The sequence below is a fragment of the Pan paniscus genome, chromosome 17 (genome assembly GCF_029289425.2).
Source record: "Pan paniscus chromosome 17, NHGRI_mPanPan1-v2.0_pri, whole genome shotgun sequence".
Taxonomy (NCBI): domain Eukaryota; kingdom Metazoa; phylum Chordata; class Mammalia; order Primates; family Hominidae; genus Pan; species Pan paniscus.
In genome coordinates, this window is record NC_073266.2 from 66,971,246 (window position 1) to 66,989,586 (window position 18,341).

The following is an 18,341-nucleotide window of genomic DNA, read 5'->3' on the forward strand; positions in this document are numbered from 1 at the left end:
ATACAACAGCAGACTTGGGTAGTTGCTACAGAGACCATATTTGGTGCCCTCATCCGTTTATACTCTCAGTGCACCACAAATCTCAATGACACGGTTTACTCAACAGCATTTCAAGTGTCATGAGTATTGCCATACTATAACTATTTTACCAGTGACTATCACGTCAAAAAAACAGAAGTACTCTGATGTCACACTTGTAAGTCACAGTGGACTGTAGATTGTTTAAATCTAGTTAGATGTCAAAGTACTTTATTATGTAAAAGCATCACGAAGCTGTGCCAGCAAAATACAATATAGGAAGTATTACTAGACTAAGCACTCATCACAATATCCCGATATGCCCTGCCACACAGCATTCACTCCCAACTCATGAGAGCAATGAGCAGGAAAATGGGCAAATGTAAAACAAGATATACCTCCTCAGAGCAGAAAGTCTTGCCAAAAATTAAAAATGGAAATAGGGCTGCAACCGAAGTAAATTTCCAAATGGCTCATTTGTTAAGCAAGCAAGGAAAGTATTTACCAATGGTGAGTTAATTAAATTGTGTTTGATTACAGCAGCCAAAGAATTGTGTCCAGAGAAAATAAATATCTTTAACATCCTACTCTTTCCATGAAAACAGTGGCTCGAAGTACAGTATGTATGAAACAATTATAGCTATGAATATTTTCCAAAAAATCAAGGAAATACTAATTCAGCACAATCTGAAGTAGAATCTGCTAAGATGTGTAACAACTGATGGTGGTAAAAATATGTATGAAGCAGAAAAAGGCTTAGCTGGACAAAATTTACAAGCCTTGTGAAATGTAAGGTGTTTAAAGCTTATGGCTATTAATCATATTCTCAATCAGCAGGTACTCTGCAGAAAACATCTGAATCTATCATGTGTTATTGAACCGTAATGTCAAAGGTAAATTTCATTTGTTCTCATGACATTTTTGTCAGAAATAGAAGCTAAATATCCTGACACGTCCTGCCACGAAACAATACAATGGCTTAACAATGGCAGAGTTTTACTAAAATGTTTCAAGCTCCAGGCTGAGACAAATTTTTCTGAATGAAAAGAATGACCCTCAACCACTATTGTTGCTGCAGACTTGATATATCTGTTAATGAATTCAGCCTAAAGTTAGAAGGACAACAGGGTCTACGTGCAAAACCTATATTGAGACAGTCATTTCAAGGACAACTAACATTGCCTAAGTCACAAGTCATGTCAAGATGCTTCATGCACTTCCTATGCTGTCAAAAATTAAAATAAGAAGATCTCTACTGCCACACAAATATGCAGCAGACATATTTTCCAAAATCAAATATTTCCAGCAGTATTTTTTCATACCTCAATGCAAGTAGAAACGAACATTCCACATTTCAAAAACCATTTAACTGTGCAATGAGGAGCTTCTACCTAATCCTCAATTGGAAGTGATTAGTCTGCAGTGTAATGATTTGCTAAACGTTAAGTATCAAGAAAAGAGTCTAAAAGAATTCTGTAAATGTCGTCCAAGCAATGAATATGCTCTATTAAAACCATATGTTCACAGACTATTAGCAGTATTTGGCAGTATCTAAGAAGACATTTTCAAAGATGAAATACATGAAATCTCATTACAAATCAGCATTAATAGGTGGTTAATGCTGCATCTATAATCAATTTTGATGTAGAGAACACTAACTTTAAACTCCAATTAAGCCAAATGTTATCCCCTCTCCTCCAAAAAAACATTCATTCTTCTCATTAGCAAACCTTTATTGCAAAAATTGTTCTCAATCATTATTAGTATCGCATTTTGAGCTTTATTAATAAAAAACTTGTAGAAATGTTTTCTCTCTTGTTATATAAGTACTTACATAATGAAATAATTAAATAATGTAAAATATCCTTCATTTTGCCTCTTGGCTGATAAAGCCTGAAATATTTATGATTTGGTCCTTTAGATGAAATGTCTACCAACTCCTAACCTACATGAATAAACTAAAGCAAAGAAAGGTTAAGTAACTTGCCCAAGATTATAGAGCTAGAAAGTGGCACATCAGGTTTTAAACCCAGGTAGGATAGGTACAGAAACCATTCTCTTTTAACCGTTTCATATTGCTTCATGAAGCAAGAGTAGGATGTCATAAAAAAGGAAATAAAGAACAAGAAAGGACACCTGAAATTTAAAATAAAAGAACGGAGAAAAGATAAAAGTTAAGGGAACTCCCATAATAAAGAACAAGAGGACAAATAAGTGAAAAACAGGAGGAGAAAAAATAGAAAATTTAAAGAACAATTTAGAAGATTTTAATATATTAATAGTAACAGTTCCAAAAAGAAAGCACAAACAAAATGGGGGATGTTACACTGTCAAGTCAGGCACGGTGGGGATCTGAGATTTTACTTTACTGACAAAGCTGAAAAAGGCATGAAACCTCTGGAACAGGGACACAAAACAACTGTAATAGCAGTAGCCAGAGTAACACCTTGCATCAATTTCTTAGGCACTAAATCCCACAGGCCGTTCAAAGTATTTGGTAAAAATTAATAATATATCCATGGAAAACTAAGCAAACTAGGGGGAGGGAAGGGGAAACATGGTGAAGTACTCACCAGCAGTGAACAATATTTATGTAGTCATAATAATATAAAAGCTAAACACTAAATTAACCAAGAATTCTTATATACCTATACTGGAAGGGCTTTTAGAAATAGGGGAAGGAAAGGGAAGAATACCCCACCTACCATAACAAGAAGTTAATATGTATTATCTAAAATTGATAAATCACAAAATAGCAATTTAGGCAGATTTATAAATGCAGAGGTAAGAATCAAAAGAAAAAGCTTAAAAGAATTTTTAGGGCCAGGTGCAGTGGCTCAGGCCTGTAATCCCAGCACTCTGGGAGGCCCAGGCAGGAGGACCATTTGAGGCTAGGAGTTCAAGAACGGCCTGGGCAACACAGTGAGACCCCATCTCTACCAAAAAAAAAAGAGAGAGAGAGAGACAGAGTTCTTAAAAGTAACTGCCTCTGAAAATGAGACTAAAAAGTGGGGATGGGTAAGGATACTGCTGATTTTTTATAACCTGCCTTTATTATTATTTACCTTTTCTAACAATATACAAGTATTACTTTAAGTAGAAAAAATATCAAAATAAATAAGAGAGAATGAGCTTTACTATTTCATAATCAATGATTCATATAAACAATTCAATGTGCAAATACTAAAGAACAAGTACAGGGTTGAAAAACCAAATAAGCCATATATAAGCTACATCACATTATGGTTACATTAAGCACAAGAAGCCTATCAACAGTCAATAAATATTTCCTGAGTGCCCACTATGTGGCCAGCAGTATGCAAAGTGCCAAGGTTAAAGTTGTGAAGAAGGGAATGATATACAGAGATACGGATACATCAACAAGAAATGTTAAGATGGCAACTATTCAAGCTTCCAAGGGAAAGCTTCCTAGAGGTCATACCATAAAAGTTAAGACCAGCTGGGTACAGTGGCTCACGCCTGTAATCCCAGCACTTTGGCAGGCCAAAGTGGGTGGATCACCTGAGGTCAGGAGTTCGAGACCAACCTGGCCAACACGGTGAAATTCCGTCTCTACTAAAAATACAAAAATTAGCTGGGTGTGGTGGCAGGCGCCTGTAATCCCAGCTACTTGGGAGGCTGAGACAGGAGAATCACTTGAAACCGGGAGGTAGAGGCTGCAGTGAGCTGAGATCACGCCACTGCACTCCAGCCTGGGCAAGACAGAGGAAGACTCCATCACAAAAAAAAAAAAAATGTTAAGACCTAAAGGACAAGAAGGGTTGGCCTGGGTGGATGTGGGAGTTCAGAAACTTCCAAAGCAGAGAACAGCACGTGTGAAGCCCTGTGGTTAAGAAATAACAGGTAGGGCCTGTTCAAGGACCTGAAAGAAGTTTAACATGGCTGGAACAGAAAAGGAATCAAAGCAGAAGCATAAGAGGCCAGAAAGTACCTTTTTCGAACACGTCTCTTTCTCAGGGAGGTGCTCTCCCCTCTCCTTTCTTCTGTCTATTAAGCTTTCCACTCCTTAACCCACCCACATGTCCGTGTCCTAATTCTTTCTCGGCGGGCAACAACAAACCCTAGGGTATACACCCCAGATACTGTAGCCACTTCATAATGGGGGCTTTGTCCGGGATACCAAGGTACAACATTCATAAGAACGGTAAGGAGAAGAGCGAACTCTAACTCTGTCCTTTCATTCCAAGGTTCTCGGCTTCCATTTTAGACCTTTCATGGAGGACTTAGCTGCCGTGTGGGGCTGGAAGAAGTCCTGGGGCAACTGAGGATTTCTGGCCGGCGCTACCCCCTGGTGTTATCCAAAGGCTTCTGGACCCCAGCCGCCAACCGCCCCAATGCGGTGTCGGCAACAGGATCTCCAACTTTCCTATTGTAATCTCCTCCTTTCCTGTTCGCAACCGTCATATCTCTTATCCTCTCTGTATGAAATGTGTGGGAAGTTTTATGGTTCAGGGAAGTAATCTTGTTTGGTAAGATCAGGGAATGTCGTAGTAACAAGGCATATAGCTCAAGGGGAAGCGTCTTTGTGATTTTCTAAGAACAGGGCTCCCTGAGCCCCCAACAGTGAGAATCTCTCTTTCTCTGCCCTTGGTCTGGAGAGCACATGGCATTTTCCAGGTCTCTCTCTGCCCTTGGTCTAGAGAGTATGTGGTGTTTCAAGGTCAACAGCGCCACCTAGTGAAATAGGAATCCTCACCATGAAGCACACTGTCAGTCCACCGAAACATCCTAGCCTCCCAATTCTCTTTCCTTTTTGTGCCTCTCTACTAGAAACCAGGCTTTATGCTGGTTCTGTAAATGAGAAAACTCTGCCTTCAACAATTAGGGATAAAATATTCCTCCAAAGCCAAAGTTTAGTCTCAATACTGTCTCATCAGCAGGAAAATGGCCATTCAATCCCTAAGTTTTTTTAAGCCACCTATTCTGCCTTCAATTAGAGTAGTACTTAATTAGTAAGGGAATTTTAAGTTTGGAAGTTAACTGGAACCATTATCTAAGGGTAAATGCTTCAGCACAGGCCATAATAGCAGGATACAGAGTTCAATCTAGCACATCCCCTGCATTAAAGGGGCCTTGCCCAACTATTATGTAGTTTTTCTTGAAATCCATTTTTCGGGAAGCCAGGCAAGTCACACAAGTCTAGGAAGTTAAAGGGAAATCACAGGCAGAGGACTACAGCCACTTGGGTGAGCATGACCAGCCCCAGTGACTTAGTTCCTCTGGTTCCATGACTGGGGGTCACACTTGCAACCATGGGCAGCATGTTCAACAAGGTGCCTGGGACCCAGGAAACACAGGGGGAAAAAAGCAGGGGGGATGCCCCCACTGCTTCCTCTCCACCATGGGTCACACCAAAAGGAAGAAGACTAAAGGGCCACCTTTTTCTCTAAGTGGGTACCATCTTCATCCTGCACTCCCCTGGAGTGCATTCTGAAGCACAAGGATTTCTTTGACCCTGAAACTTTAAAAAGCGGCTCATTTTCTTTTGCACAGGGCATGGCCTTTTTACTAGACCTTTGCAAGTGTTACAGAATTAACCCAGCCCTTTTAGCAATCATATTGAGCAGGCCCAAAGAGAATAATTCCCCAAAATGAGAGAAGCAACTTCTGGGGAAATCATCTGAGGCAGCTATTGGGTGTCCCAGCCCTTCAAGTCCCCCTTATTTAGGGCCACCTCCAACCATACCACCAGTTCTTCCACCTCCACCATCTCCAAAATTTCCCACTCCCCACTTTCACTCTTACCTCTACAGGAAATGCCCAATGGAGGTGATGTCACTAGGGTTCAAGTTCCCACCTCTTTGCAAGACCTTAGGCAAATAAAGGTGACTGAGGCCAATTTTCTGAAGACCCTGATAGGTATACAGAAGCTTTCCAAAATTTAACTCAGGTGTTTCACCTCTCATGAAGAGATTTTATGTTGCTTCTAAGCCAAACCCTAATTACAGCTGAAGAGCAGGCAGCAAAGAAATTGAAAGATAAGCAACGTTTCCTATAGTAGGCCTAAAACGAAAAGAGAAAATAGGGAAGGCAAAGAAATAAGAGAAACACAATTCCCAATAGGAAGAGAGGCAGTACCTCTTGACAACCCTAACTGGAATCCCCAGACTTTTCTATGGTGTTTTTCCTTCTTTCACAGTGTACAATGGTTCCTATCTCTTCCTTTATAATGTTCCTCCAAAGTAGGAAAAGTTAATTTCCCCAAACCTTAAAATGGTTGACTTAGAGTTGAGCTAACGGGAAGGGAACCCAGAAGCCTGACATGCTGGCAAAAGGGTAAAAGTTTTTTTACCAGTCAACATTTTGGCTTATCTCTTCCTGTGCAAACCAGTAACAAGGATAATAAGGATGATTGTTTATTCTCTGTAAAGTTTTAATTAATAAAAAAGAATTTGTGAGGTTGGTCTTAAGCTATAACCAATCTGGTGTGCTTTGTGTGTCTTTCTGTAGTGTTCTGTCAAAAGAAAGGGTACCTTAGGTTAGGATGCAGGCCCAGGACCCCATAAGCCTGACTTCGTCTGGGTCCTAGACTCCACACCTGGTATATAATTAAAATCACTTACTAACCAGGATTTTTACCTAAAGTAAAAGTTGCTGAGAGTTAACAGTGCAACATGTATTTGAGATCTCTAAACAGTTTTATATGCAAGGCTTATAAAAACAGTGAAATGTGTTTTTTAGTAAAAGATTATAAGAAAGCATGAAAATATAAATTTTGCCCAGGGATAAGAGATTATCTTAAATTTAATAAGACAGAGCTAAAGGTTTAAGCAAGTTACAGGAAGACAAAAATTAATCTTGCAAAAATGTATAAACATTAACTAAATTCAAAAGGGTATTATATGGTCTTTTCCTAAATTGAGCATTGAAAGAAAAGCACGGCAAGGCTGTCTTAAGACACTAATCTGCCGTTTAACAAAAGGGGTTGTAAAGGGTTTGTAAAGACTTCACCCCATGGTCATTGGTTAAGATTAGGTGAACTTTCCTATGAGGTTTTATCAAAAGGTTGTTTACAACTTTAATAAACTAATACAAGGGTAAACTTTGGCTTTAAACAGGATTTTCATGTAATAGTAAAGGCTGATGAAAGATTTTTTCCTTTTGTGACATCATTTTGGCAAAATAAATAATGGCAATTTGGAATTCTATTTCATAACATCAAGTGTTTTAAACCTCTAACATTTAACAGGCATCCCAAAATCAAGCTTCAAATTTCAAAATTGTCTTTCCTGATGCCTGGCTTTCTGGATTGTTCAGAGGGCCCCTGAAACATCCAGAGAAGAGGTAAACAGGATTATTTGACATGTTTAGTCACATTAGAATTGCCAAAACGATGTCCAATCTTCTTTAAGTTATATTTTGGTGAATAATACTAATATATGTTCCAAAATTGTATGGGATTTCTAAAATTCTAATGTCTAAGTATATACTATCAATCATAATTAAGGTTAACTAAACTTTTTCAGTCATGTTTTTACCTGTAACCTGGAAATTTTGTCATGCACAGACAATTGTTGTTTTGCTTTGTTCCTTCTGAAAAGACAGTTTATAATCAAGCTATATTAAGGACTTTTAACAGGTGTCCTCAAATGCAGGTTTTTAACAGCTTTGAAGATTGTAACATTGGAAGAGAGAAAGAACGTACAGGACTCATGAACTGAAATGTTCACAAATATCAAGCAAAACAAGAATTGACTAAATGGACTACACTCAGAAAGCTAAAGCAATCTTTTTGACTTTTGCTTGGAATATTGCTGATCCTTGGTTTGTTTTTCAGAGTCAAGGAAACTTATTTTGAACTATTTACAGCCTTTAATAATTGAGTAAGGTATACTCCTGTGAACAAAACTTGAAGCATGTTTGTTTCTCTCTGCCTGGTTCCTCTAATCTGTGAGAACTCTTAACTTATGGCAATATAGTTGTTTGCATCAGTGAAATAAGAATCCATTTTTCAACAGGACACAAATGGAAAAACTGGTTATTTTATCAAGGCTTTGACTGGAAGTGTATGCTTCCCTTTAAGGAGTCAACCTCCACTTGCAGAGCTGAAAAAGCCCCATGGGAAGAACTGGCCTCATACCTTGTCTACACAGTCCCCGCACAGGGTTCCTAACCTTTGGTCAGTAAAGAATGTCACTTTCTAACAGGTCCAGGAGCTCCAAGTTTATCTTGGGACCTTAAGAGAAAAGGATCACCCAACTCACAGGTATTTGAAGATACAAACCCATGCTGGGCTCAGCTTTAAGAAGTCTTATCTGAGATTTCTTGTGGAACAGAGTTCCATCGAAGCCAATCCAAAAGGACTATGCAGAAATAATTACTCTTGCTGAACTTTATGCAAATAACAAGGCCAAATATAAGACTAAAGTTTATTCTACAAACAACACGGTCCTATCATAATTTGTTTTTACCAAAATCAGGACTAGAGAGAGAAAATATGCTCCAAAGCTTATCATACATTTGTCATTAAATCCTAGTCACATTAATTGTTTTTAAGTTGTGTGCCTACATTTTAGACTAACACTGCTTATTCCTGTGAATCAAGTGGTGATCTCCTGAAGCTTACAAGAAACAAAAAGAGATGGGTAACACAAAAATCTGGATACCTTGGCAAATAAAATTTTAGATGGAAAGTATCTACTACACCACGCTTGTGGGAACTGCTATACTCACTCTACTATTTGCAGTAGGGTTATACATGGCAGTGTGTCCGGAATTGGCGGGTTCTTGGTCTCATTGACTTCAAGAATGAAGCCACAGACCCTCACAGTGAGTGTTACAGTTCTTCAAGGCGGCGTGTCCAGAGTTTGTTCCTTCTGATGTTCGGATGTGTTCGGAGTTTCTTCGTTCTGGTGGGTTCGTGCTCTCGCTGGCTTAGGAGTGAAGCGGCAGACCTTCGCGGTGAGTGTTACAGCTCATAAATGCAGTGTGGACCCAAAGAGTGAGCAGCAGCAAGATTTATTGCAAAGAGTGAAAGAACAAAGCTCCCGCAGTGTGGAAGGGGACCTGAGCGGGTTGCCACTGCTGGTTCAGGCAGCCTGCTTTTATTCCCTTATCTGGCCCCACCCACATCCTGCTGATTTGGTCCATTTTACAGAGAGCTGATTGGTCTGTTTTGACAGGGTGCTGATTGGTGCGTTTACAATCCCTGAGCTAGACATAAAGATTCTCCAAGTCCCCACCAGATTAGCTAGATACAGAGTGCTGATTGGTGCATTTACAAACCTTGAGCTAGACACAGAGTGCTGATTGGCATATCTACAATCCCTCAGCTAGACATAAAGGTTCTCCAAGTCGCTGCCGTGGGCTCCTGCGTGGCCTGAGCCTCCCTGACGAGCGCCGCTCCCTGCTCCCCAGCGCCTGGTCCCATCAACCGCCCAAGGGCTGAGGAGTGCAGGCGCACAGCACGGGACTGGCAGGCAGCTCTGCCTGCGGCCCCGGTGCAGGATCCACCAGGTGAAGCCAGCTGGGCTCCTGAGTCTAGTGGGGACTTGGAGAACCTTTATGTCTAGCTAAGGGATTGCAGATACACCAATCAGCACTCTGTGTCTAGCTCAAGGTTTGTGAACAGACCAATCAGCACCCTGTGTCTACCTCAGGGTTTGAGGATGCACCAATCGGCACTCTGTATCTAGCTAATCTGGTGGGGACTTGGAGAATCTTTATGTCTAGCTAAGGGATTGTAAATACACCAATCAGCACTCTGTGTCTAGCTCAAGGTTTGTAAATGCACCAATCCACACCCTGTGTCTAGCTCAAGGTTTGTAAATGCACCAATCAGCACTCTGTATCTAGCTCAGGGTTTGTAAATACACCAATCAGTACTCTGTATCTAGCTAATCTAGGGGGGACTTGGAGAACTTTTATGTCTAGCTCAGGGATTGTACACGCACCAATCAGCACCCTGTAAAATGGACCAATCAGCAGGATGTGGGTGGGGCCAGATAAGGGAATAAAAGCAGGCTGCCCCAAACAGCAGTGGCAACCGGCTCAGGTCCCCTTCCACACTGCGGGAGCTTTGTTCTTTTGCTCTTTGCAATAAATCTTGCTGCTGCTCACTCTTTGGGTCCACAATGCCTTTATGAGCTGTAACACTCACTGCGAAGGTCTGCAGCTTCACTCCTGACGCCAGCGAGAGCACGAACCCACCAGAAGGAAGAAACTCCGAACACATCCGAACATCAGAAGGAACAAACTCCACACACGCTGCCTTTAAGAACTGTAACACTCACCGTGAGGGTCCGTGGCTTCATTCTTGAAGTCAATGAGACCAAGAACCCACCAATTCTGGACACAATAGCACCTTCTAACTGAAATACTGGAAAGAGAGTTTTCATTGTTGTAGAATTTGCTTAATTATTATCCTGATAGCAGGGATAATTACCAACAAAAAGGAAGCATGAAAGTTTTACTATCACCGAGTTTGCTAGAACTTCTTATTGGGTTTGGTAATATGTCACACCCTGGCTATGCAAAGAAGGTTATAAAGGAAAGAGATTTTCTGTGGAAGTCATGAAGGGATTGATAACTGCAGGAAAGATCTAGCCAAGGTTAACACTAAAGTTACTCCAGCCACCCAAATCCAATGCCACTTATCCTAAAAGGAATGTTACTTTTATATTAACATTTCAACAACATCTGGTGGAGGCAAACCAGTGTTACAACCCATCAGAATAGCAACAGAATCAAACTCCAAATGATGCTGCAGACAGAACCACACACGGACATGCCTTTCTTCCAAGGACCCTTAGATTGACCCCAGGAGGAGCCCTAGCTGCTGATCCCCACATGATGCCCCTTTTCAGCAGGAAGTAGCCAGAAAGAGTCATCACCCAACACCCCCTAACAGCAGTTAGGGTTGCCACTCCAGAGCAGGGAATGATGATATAGGAGTTAACAAGGAATTACTTAGGCAGATAGCAAGGGCATGGGAGTCCTCAGTAAGGCTGTTCTTTTTAATGAAAAGCAGCCCCAAATCATTTTCTAACAAAGAGCAGCCTGCAAGCTGGGAGCTTGCACACGATAATGCCTGCAGAAACTAGAACATTTTGAAAACTAGACATTTTCAAAATGGCGGCTCCATCTTCCCTTCTCTGCCAGCCACATGTACTGTAAAGGAGCAGACAGGATGGCGCCAATCAACTGGAAAGCCCATTTGCATAAGATTAGGTTGAGGCAACCAGCCTTCCCCACACACTCTGTAGACGTCATGCATGATCGAACCAATCTGTGAGCCCTATGTAAATCAGACACTGCCTTCTCCATATAAAAATCTGCTGCAGGCCGGGCGCGGTGGCTCAGGCCTGTAATCCCAACACTTTGGGAGGCCGAGGCCGGTGGATCACGAGGTCAGAAGATCGAGACCATCCTGGCTAACACAGTGAAACCCCGTCTCTACTAAAAATACCAAAAAAAAAAAATTAGCCAGGCATTGTGGCCGGCGCCTGTAGTCCCAGCTACTCAGGAGGCTGAGGCAGGAGAATGGCGTAGACCCAGGAGGCAGAGTTTGCAGTGAGCCGAGATCGCGCCACTGCACTCCAGCCTGGGTGATAGAGCAAGACTCTGTCTCAAAAAAAAAAAAAAAAAAAAAAAAAAATCTGCTGCGGTCCATGGCCTCCTCCTTTTTTGGACCCCTCTCTCTCTCTTTCTCAAGGAGCTGCTCTCCTCTCTCCTTTCTTCTATTAGGCTTTCCACTCCTTAACCCACAAAAAAATAAAAATAATAAAGAAAAGGCCAGAAAGTAAGCTGAGGCTTGACGCTTTACAGAGAGACTCACTAAAGGGCATGCCTTCTTACTCCACACATAGTAACCGTACAACTGCATACATCCTCCCTAAGACTTCCAGATTGATGAATTCTACCCCTATACACTGACAATCCAAAATATCTATGTCTAGTCAGAACTGTCTTTTGAGTGTCAGTCCCGTTTATCTAACTGCCTAACATCTATCACCATCTGATGTCCCAAGGGCACCTCAAACTCCACATGCTCAATACTGAACTGAATATACATCCTTCTCCTTGTCCATCTCCAATTCTCATCTTTTTACACCACTCATTCAGATATCCAAGTCGAGAAATCTAAAGGAAGAGAATGAAAAACAACTAATAGTTATAGTGTATATATTGCTAGGTACATAGAGGTATTTTCATTTAATTGTCTAACAAACATATAAAGTATATATTAGTCCCATTTTACAGATAAGAAAACTGAAGTTCAAAAAGGTTGAGTAACATGCCAAAGCAAATAAATGATAGAACTAGGACTCAAACCTAGAGTTTCAAAAAGTATGTAGGTTAGTCTGGGTTCAGAGAAATTAATTATAAAGGAGCAGAGGCCAGGCACAGTGGCTCCTGTCTGTAATCCCAGCACTTTGGGAGGCCGAGGTGGGTGGATCACCTGAGGTCAGGAGTTCGAGACAGCCTGGGCAAAATGGTGAAAACTCTACTAAAAACAATACAAAAATTAGCCGGGCATGGTGGCGCATGCCTGTAATCCCAGCTATTCAGGAGGCTGAGGCAGAAGAATCACTTGAACCTGGGAGGCAGAGGTTACAGTGAGCCGAGATCCCACCACTGCACTCCAGCCTGGGCAACAGAGTCAGACTGTCTCAAAAAAAAAAAAAAAGCAAAAAATGCTAATTCCCTACCCAATCTCCAGTCCTCTCTTCCTTTTAGTAACAGAACTCCATTTTTTTGACCAGGCATATTCCTGTTCAACTAAGATATATTTAAGTCTCTAAGAGTGGACAGTCACTTCTTTATCCCTTCCTCCATCCTGCTGTTAGGAACATGGAAATTTTAGCTAGAACTCCAGCAGCCATCTTGGACCCAGAAATCAAGGGCCATACTTTAGGGTTAACAGTGTAAGAAACTACAAGGAGGCTGGGTTCCTGATGACAGCAGAGCTGCCAAACCAGCCTTTAATCGTCCACCTCTGGACTTCTTTTACAAAAGAAACAAACTAGTCATATGTTTAAGCTATTATTTTTCAGGTCTCTGTTATTCATAGCCAAACCTAAGCCTAACTGATACAGGTAGGGTTTTCAAAGTATTCTGGGTGGAGGGTTGCATGACATATTTTGAAGGAATAATTGTCAAGATTCAGTGACTGACTCAACCTAACAAAGAAATTTGTCATCGATCATATGATGGACAAAAGGTTTTAAATGCCCAAAAGACTGAGCAATAAAAGAAAAGATAAGCTTTTTAAAAATAATTATTCCAATGTCCTTATCGGAAAGTTTCAGCCACTTTCATTGCCTGCATTTTTAAAGAATGTGATAAAAATCAGAGAAGATACCAAAATCGCTAACCAAACTTCCTTAAGAAATGAAAAAAACAAAAACTTTTACTAAATAAGACCTATATGTAAAGTTGTTCCCAGCCCCACTAGTTCATTTTGTCTAGAATTAAGTAATGTGAGGATAACTTACAAACTGTTTACAAGCAAAGTTCAAAGCATAAAGCTCTGCTAAAAACCTTACTAGAAAAAAAAATGCTTAAAGGCAAGAGCAGATATTTAATAAGTCCCATCACATTTCCTGATAAATGGTGCACCCCCACCAGAAAGCCAGAACCTTCACACCTAGAGACAGTAAGGACTTTGGCAGCTAAGTAGGAAAGTGAAACCCACGAGGAAACAGGATACCAAACTGGAGGACTCCCAGAAATCCTTTCAATCTTTAAGATTAGTCCTCTCTCTGTCCGAAGAAAGGAAAAGCAGCAATGGGCATCTTATCACTCTGCTCTTCTAGGCCCACAGCACTCTACCATTCCCAGCTGAGTCACAGAAGAACCTGAGAAGAGGCTGCTTCAAGTCCAAATCTCACAGTAGTTCATTCTGCCTGAAGATGTTCTCTCACTTTCATTAGGAGTCTTCTTTTGCTGCTGAAATGGGGGTGCCTTTATCTCCCACTTGGACAGAGAGTCCCTGCCTTCTCATCCTGGGCATGGGAACCATCATTGCCCCCAGCGTGTCCTGTGTCAAGTATCAGGTTAGCCCTCTGATTACACATATATACTATGTTTTAAGACATGAATATGAAAAAGAGACCAAAACGAAATATAAAAAATTTACATGGAGCTGTATTGCTTTTATACTTAAATCATTTTTAAAGGTCTCATTTTACCAAAGCCTATACTACAAGTGTCACAGGTATTTCCCATATTTCACTAAAAGGAAAAATGAACAGTCTTCTCTAGATCTAACCATTCCCATTATCTACAATCCTAAGTAAAAGACGGCCCTCTCGTTGCATGTACAGCAGCAAAAGAAATCACCTACTTTCTTAAGTCTCGGCAAAATATTCCAAAACACACTGTGGTAGGTAGAATAATAGCCTCCAAAGATGTTCACATACTAATCCATGGAAGCTCTGATTATGTTGCTGGGAAAAGAGACTTTGCAGGCGTGATTAAATTAAGAATCTCGAGGGGGGATTTATCCTGAATTAGCCAAGTGGGCCTGATTTAATTACATGGGTCCTTAAAAGCAGAGAACCTTTCCCACTTGTGGTCAGAGACTTGAGGATGGAAGTATGATCAGAGAGATGCAACACTGGTGGCTTTGAAGATAGAGGAGGTACGCCACAAGCCAAGGAAAGTGGCAGCCTCTAGAAGCTGGAAGAGGCATAGATGCCCCCTAGAAACCTCCAGAGAAGAACACAGCCTTGTTGACAGCCAGTGAGACCCACTTTGACTTCTAACCTACAGAACTATAAAATAATAAATGCATTGTTTTAAGCCACTAAATTTGTGGTAACATGTTACAGCAATCATAGAAAACTGATACATAACATTAAACAACTTCTAATAATATGTGAAATTATCTAGAAAAGCATAACCAAATTGCCCAAATATTTGGAGCAATATAAGAAAGAGCCATTTGTACATGTTGTAACATATTTCACTTCTATTTCTCTCCTGCCCTCCATTCATTAAAAAGCCTACCAAAGTGACAATTCTTCAAACTTTCTGTAGAAAAATGAGCCATATTAATAAAAAAAAAAAGGAACAATCAGGATGGCAGGATCTAATGGAAAAATCAGGAGATAATTATGCCACATTTTTCAGAGTCAAACATAAAAGCGTTTGCACTGTTTATCCTCTTTGTATCAAATGGATTACCACACTTTTTTAAAGTACAGTAAATCTTTCTAGATATTAAAAACTATTAATTTTTATGTGTGATAATGGTATTCTGGGCCTATTAAAAAGAGCAGGCCAGGTGCAGTGGCTCACCCCTGTAATCCCAGCACTTTCGGAGGCTGAGGTGGGTGAAATGCCTGAACTCAGGAGTTCGTGACCAGCCTGGGCAACATGATGAGACCCCCGTCTCTACTAAAAATACAAAAAATTAGCCAGGCATGGTAGCACGTGCCTGTAATCCCTACTCAGGAGGCTGAGGCAGGAGAATTGCTTGAACCCAGGAGGCAGACGTTGCCGTGAGCCGGGATCACGCCACTGTACTCCAGCCTGAACGACAGAGCGAGACTCTGCCTCCCACCACCACCAACAAAAAAAAGCAATTCAATCTTCTACAGATATATATTGAAATATTTAAAGATGAAATTGAATGTCTATGATTTGCTTTAAAATAATTGTGAGTGGGGATAGGAATGCATAGGGACATAGATGAAATTAAATTGGCATGAGTTAACTGCTGAAGCTGGGTAATGGGTACATGGGAGTACCCTTTATTATTTCACTGTGTGAACTTTTCTATGGTTAAAAGGTGCAAAAACATAAAAACTCCTTGACCTATATGTCGTAGCAACACAGACTTCTTAATAGCTGAATCTCCTTCCTATTAACATTGCCCCAACTCAGTTCTCTGCCATTTAATCCACTTGCGACTGATAGTTTCATCAATTATTCCAACTCATTTTGGCCTGTGTACTCAGTTTATGAGCTTAAAGCAGACACCTAACCTCTAAAAGACTAGTTCTTCATTTACAGAATGGGAATATTCATACTTGTCCGGTCCATCTCCAAGTTGCTGAGAGGATTATCTAAAATAAAACTTCAAAGCAGGATAATCACTCCAGAAATCCATATATTCATAAATTTCATCCTCTGCAACAACCATTCACCCATTCCTATAGATTCTCTTCCCTTCCACCTCGTTCTTCTCTTGAGCCCTCAACTCATCAGCCTAAGTACCTGAGTTCCTCTGGTGGACGCTACATTCCTCTCCACGGCCTCCACCCTCCAGGTTTTCATCCTTCAGCACATCACCCTTGCTCTACACACCCCTCTCTCCAGCTTCCCCTCTCCTGTTTCAAGGATCTCACTCCATCTGTGCCCCCAATCAGTCTATCCTGGGTACCCGCTTTGCTGGCCGATTACAATCATCCCATCACTTCTCTACCCCTGTTCAGTAGAGAACAGCTTTATCCAATCAGCTTTACCACACCAATACCCTCAAACCCCACTACTGCCCCCAGTTCACAAACACCCACCCTTTCACTTTTCAGTCAAAACACAATTGCTCAGGCAAATCCACGGCGACTGAAAGTAGATCAGTAGTGTAGGGGAGAGAAGGAGGAGTGACTGCTAATGGGTACGAGCTTCTTTGGGGCGGGGGGGTGATTTAAAAATGCTCTGGAGTTAACGGTGGTGATGGCTGCTCAACCCTGTGAATATACTAAAAACCACTGAGTTGTACTTTTAAAGGGTTAATTTTCTGATATGTTAATTATACCTCGATAAACTATGAATGTAAAAAGAAGAAAGAAAAACCCAACAGCTATTGCTCACCCTGCCCATCACACGCCCATTTGTCAGACCAACACCGCCCCATCTCCGGAAGCACCGACTTGGCCTTCGGTATCCCCCAACTCCCAACAGCGGACTCGGACAGAGGTCCGTCGGCTGTCAGCACAGCCCCTCCGGGTGGCCCAGGCGCCCGCGGGCAGGGAAGGGAGGGTCCCTTCGCCGCCGCCCCGGGGCGCTGGCCGGGTTGCGGAGGGTGGCCCCTGACCCCCTCTGACAGGAGGCCGGGGACAGCCAGGCTTTCGGGCCGGGCCGCGCTGAGGGGGGCGGCGCTACAGCCCACCTGTCTCAGCCGGCTGGGGGATCTGCTCCAGCTCCACGGACCCGCGGACGGATGGGCGGGTGGCAGAGGGGTCAGGAGAAGTCGCTGTCGCCGCCGCAGCCCCAGGTGGCGCACACCGGCTCAGGCCTCCATGTTTCCACGTCTCAGCGGGTACAGATCCGGCTCCGGTTCGGCCTGCAGCTCGGCCCCGGCTCGGCTCCAGCCCGGGCCGCGTCGGTGCGGAGGCCAGGAGGCGGCGAGAGAAGAGGGAAGCGACCGAGAACGCGGCTAGGGACCGGACCCCCAGGCGCGCGCGCCAGCCAGGCGGTCACGTGACACGCGGCGCGCGCGGGCTTCTGGAAACTGTAGTCCTTTGGGTGTTATTCGTGCCTCCGCCCTCCTAGTACCTCCTGGGCTACCGCAAAGCCACGTGGCGAAATCGAGAAGCGCAAAAACGGCCGTGCGCGGTGGCTCACGCCTGTAATCCCAGCACTTTAGGAGGCCGAGGTGGACGGATCACGAGGTCAGGAGATCGAGACCATCCTGGCCAGCATGGTGAAACCCCGTCTCCACTAAAAATACAAAAAGTAGCTGTCTGAGACAGGATAATCGTTTGAACCCGAGAGGCGGAGATTGCAGTGAGTCAAAAAGTAGCGTCTGAGGCAGGAGAATCGTCTGAACCCGAGAGGCGGAGATTGCAGTGAGTCGAGATCGGGCCACTGCACTCCAGCCTTGCGACAGAGCTCGACTCTTCTCAAAAAAAAAAAAAAGAGAGAGAGAAGCGCAAAAACCTCACCTGCCGGGTGCTAGAGTCAACCTCACCTGCCAGGTGCTAGAGTCCTCGCTCATGCTACACCGCTCGTTCTGGCGGCTTAACCTTATTAAGGCCTCCGTTAATTGCAGCTGAATAACCATCCCAAAGTCAAGCAATATTGTGTGGGATTCTGGAGAATTGAGAAATAGCAAAATAATTTTTGATGGAGGCAGCTGGCAGGGCTAGCCCTGCCTGCAAAGTTGTCGGAAAGGACAGGTCCCACGGGAAAGAGTAGCAATATGAGATAGTGCCAAAACTATGGAATTTGAAGTCAAATGAGCTGAGGTTTCCACACTGACGTCTTTGAGCAATTACTTCACCTCTCTCAGCCAGTTTCCTCACCTAAAATATATACATGATGATGATTCTGCCATTACAGGAAATGTTGACATGACTGTAGTAATAACAATTCACATTATGGATTATTTTCTATTTGCCATGCACTATTAT

At 42.4% G+C, this 18,341-nt stretch overlaps 1 protein-coding gene across 41 annotated transcripts in view; it reads right to left on the reverse strand.

Annotated features, from left to right (window-relative positions):
• The window catches only part of DYM (dymeclin), a 411,306-nt gene extending 393,022 nt beyond the window's left edge, over positions 1-18,284 (reverse strand). For 23 of the 41 annotated variants that reach the window (XM_034943670.3, XM_055102685.2, XM_034943660.3 and 20 more), the window contains exon 1: positions 17,099-18,284. The gene's annotated coding sequence lies outside the window, so the exon portion shown is untranslated. Of the gene's footprint in view, positions 1-3,970; positions 6,452-17,098 lie in introns of those variants that run through there. The other 18 variants (XM_055102672.2, XM_055102684.2, XM_055102675.2 and 15 more) reach the window with 5 other exon arrangements.
• Positions 18,285-18,341: the final 57 nt, after the last annotated feature.